General features: G+C 35.8%; 1 long non-coding RNA gene across 1 annotated transcript; it reads left to right on the plus strand.

The window, feature by feature from the left end:
• The first annotated feature begins 458 nt into the window (after positions 1-458).
• Positions 459-3,455, plus strand: LOC128080140 (uncharacterized). The gene is made up of 3 exons (XR_008206506.1): positions 459-645; positions 1,375-1,452; positions 3,032-3,455. It is a non-coding gene; the product is annotated as an uncharacterized LOC128080140 (long non-coding RNA).
• Positions 3,456-3,951: the final 496 nt, after the last annotated feature.

Consider the following 3,951-nt stretch of genomic DNA (forward strand, 5'->3'; position numbering starts at 1 on the left):
TCAAACATCCAAACCATTTTGTATGTGTGATCCTTAAGTCACTTCTGGACTAATTATCATTTTAAAAGAAATATTAATTGATGAAGCAATTTCAATGCTCTTGTTCAAAAATGTACATTTCTGACAGAACTGGGGAATCAAACCTCTTGTGATAGGCTCCAGCCACCAGTTGCAACTTATTGTTTTTCCTGCCTGTTAATGGATCATTATTTTACTATCTACTTGTCAGAAGAATAAAAGCTAAACATATTAAAAGAAATCCAACATACCAAAAAAGAAAACAATCTGTTCAGGAGTTGCAGCTCTCACTTAAAATGAGAGCTGATAGGAGAAATATAGGAATGGTACCTCCTCTTCCAACCTGCAAGATCTAAATGCTTTTAGATATATGGCTGTACAGTTCCTCCTGTTGATTCTCTGTCAGTTTTAAACCTCATAATCTTTGTCTCTACTCCCCAAGCTTTTCTTCTTTATGAGAGTGTTAACCTTCTTCCTTTTTTTTTTCTATTGAAATCTGTGGGAGAGTAAGTGCAGGATCTGGTTCCTAAAGCTGCTCCATCACGTTGCCAAGTAACCAGAGAAGGAATATGTTTTGTTTTCCATGGAGGGCAGGAAGGATCAGAGTGCTTGTGTGAAAGATCACAGGTAAGAATTTAAATGTGCATATTTAAAGCAAAAATAGCTACTAGAAGTGAATGTTAAGGAGATTGAAACTTGCAAGGAACTGACTTTAAGAAATATAACATGAGGGAGTTCCTTTTAATTTCTAGCTTTTAACCCTTCTATGTTGCCAAAAATGAAATATGTTCTTAAATGGATCTATATGCATCATCTTACAAAAAATCAATGCTTTTAGCATTTGTGTGCATCACTTGTAGTAGTGTGATCTACCTGAACTTCAGTGAGGAGAAACAGTAGCATCTTTCATATCAAAGGAAATCACAGGAGCAAATGACTTCATTTACCAACACCTTGAGATCTTACACCTATCTTCACTGTTTCTTATGTGTTGCCTTGCATCTGAAATCCAGACATGTGATGATGTTTTCAGTCTTAAGTAAATGTTTCTGATATAAAAAAGAACACTATTACTGTAAATAAGTCATAATTGAATGTTCTTTTGGTCATTTTTCTCATTTCTTCTGCATAGAAAATCATGGATTATTTCCAGTAACAGAATAACAAAATCCACTATATACATACATTTACATACATTTAACAGATAATTTCTTATTAATGACTACAGACATTATAAGGTATATACAAGAAACAATAGTAAACAAATGTGGAGCCATAGTTCCTTTATCTGGAAGCCCACATAGAATATCTGAGTCCTGTCCTTTGAATGACTCCTGTTTTTTGTTGGCATTGCAGAGCCTAAGGAAATGTGTGATCAGTGGGCAGACTGAATCCAGCATGATCCTTCCACTTAGAGACATTCTGTACCCTAAGGTAATTTTTCTCCTATTTGCAAGCTTCACAGCAACTACAGCTGTAAACTTAAGCCCTTATTCAGTGTGAATGACATTGGCTGACCAAGTTATCTCCTGTACCTCCCCTTGACAATAAAACAGTGCTAGGGTACCTGCTCTGGTTGGCTTGTATTAAGATTATATAAAAAGGAAAATGTAAACCTATGACTCCTTGCACAACTTCTTTTGTTCCTTGATAAATTAGTCTTGGAAGAGCCTCCCACTTCTCAAGTGTCAATTGCGCGATCAAAGTTCTTGTCTCCACACTTAAGAATATAAAAGCATATCATATGAGTGAATCTGGTTAGTTTCAAATAATTGTTTGGAATTAAAGGAGTTCATGGTCTTTCCTTGCTTCAGAGCCTGAACCAAATTACAGCTGGTTTGGTCAAAGAGTTGAGCGCATCCATCCTAGAGGCTCATCAAATGCCAGAAGGACTGCTTTGTGAAGCTGTAGTATTTCCATCCCTAGAACCATAGAATCCTAGAATCATATAGGTTGGGGAAGAACTGTAAGATCAAGTTCAGTCATTAACATAATACTGTCAAGTCTACCACTAAATCATGTCTGTAAGCATCACATCTACCTGTCTTTTGAATACTTACAGTAATGGTGACTCAACTACTTCCCAGGATAGTCCACCAACGCTGGTGATACTCAAAACATAACTGCTTATAGTCTTGAGCAAAGACGTCTAGCTATCCCTGGTTTTAGAAGGAGTGCTTAGACTAGATCACCTCCAGAAGTCCTTTTCAAGATCAGCCATTTGGATGGTATTTTTGTGGCACATATAAGGGGAGATGAACAGCATTGCAATGTGTGATCTGGATCTGATCAAAGAATTCTGCATGAATATGTGAATATTAGATATGGAAAGTGCTTAGGATATCAGACTCATTCTGAAAAGCAGAGGCAGAGTGTGTTGTCAAACACATAAAGTTAGGTAACTATAGGGAACAGGAATCCATTTTGGCAGGTTAATTCTGTTCCACAATAACAACAGTTAGTATATTTTCTCTAATATAAGTGATCAACGTGTTGATACTGTTTGAAGTTATTCTTTCCCATTCTTACAAAGCATTACAATTACAAGCTGTGTAGCTGGCATATCTTCCCTTTGTACAGGAAAGGTTTCACACTGAAAATTGCATTGAAATTCACACCAGTCAATGGAGTTCTCTATGAATTGAATGCCCTTAATATGAACTAAAATAAAGTAGGGTCAGAAGGCAAGGGGTAATATGTCATCCATCAAGACAAGGTGGCCTTGTCCACTTCCCCTCTTCAGAGCAGTTCTCTCATGGCACTATTCAAGTTGAATCACTTGCAAGGGAAAACCTCTCCTGGTTCAGATGAAATTTCTTCCCAGAAACATGGTAACACTTAAAGAAGTTCAGATTCCAATGGACCTAGTGCTCTAGCTTGTGTTTTGGTGGTGCTCAGTTTACTAAGACAAATGTGAGGGAACACTGACTCATTCACATCTAATTTTAAGGACAAAGAAACTACATTCTCTAAAATGTCTCATTTTATTTATTTATTTATTTATTTATTACAGTTAAATATTAACAAAATGAACAAGTCTGCAATCAAAAACAAAGCAAAAAAAGCCCTGCAGCATTCCTGGTATTAGCAAATGGCATCATAATTTCATCATCATGAACTGTATTTGCTATAATCTGGGCTTATTCTGGGATGTTTGACAGCAGAACATGATAGAGATCTGTGAAGGTCAGCGAACTGGCATCAGTTTAAATCAGATGATTATCTGCTCATTTATTTTGAATGTAAAATGATGATTACAGGGAAAGGAACCAAGAAAAGGGCTTTCATCATAAGGAGGAGTTTGAAAAGAAGATTCCTCGGGGTTTGGGGTGGTTTGAGAGGAGTTTCTATGTTTAGTTTTAGACTGCCCAAAAGAAGGCAACTTTAAGAGTTTAGGCACTTTAAGTACTTAGGCACTTTTCTCAAACGCTTGCTCTGTACTACATTTATTTATAATTCTTTTACATTTACTGTAATTAAGTCTTTATTGATTTGACATAAACCAACAGCTGCATTTCACTATGGAAGTCAACTGAAAAATAAATGTCATCTACTAAGCATGGACAATACACTTGAGACTGCAGATGACATGTATTAAATTCTCTTATCATTTTTGTACCTCTTCAAGCACAGTATCAATTATATACACACTTGTAGCCAGAGCTTCTACATGATAGGCTGCTTATAAAGTCTTTGCTGTATAATGAACTATAAACAACCTGCTCCACTTAGATCAGTTTTAAATAGAGTTTTGTATTAAGAGAAATCTTTGATGTGGAAATTTTTTTCACTTGAAATTCATCCTCTTAACATGATTGGCTTGGCTTTTGGAGGCAATATTTTTGTACTTTATTTAGAAGATATATTCACTGAAATTCATAAACAGCAAAATAACTACTTCTGAACAGTACTATGTTTTACTGATGCAGATGC

The sequence above is a fragment of the Tympanuchus pallidicinctus genome, unplaced genomic scaffold, assembly GCF_026119805.1.
Source record: "Tympanuchus pallidicinctus isolate F22 unplaced genomic scaffold, pur_lepc_1.0 scaffold2, whole genome shotgun sequence".
NCBI classification, from domain to species: Eukaryota; Metazoa; Chordata; class Aves; order Galliformes; family Phasianidae; genus Tympanuchus; species Tympanuchus pallidicinctus.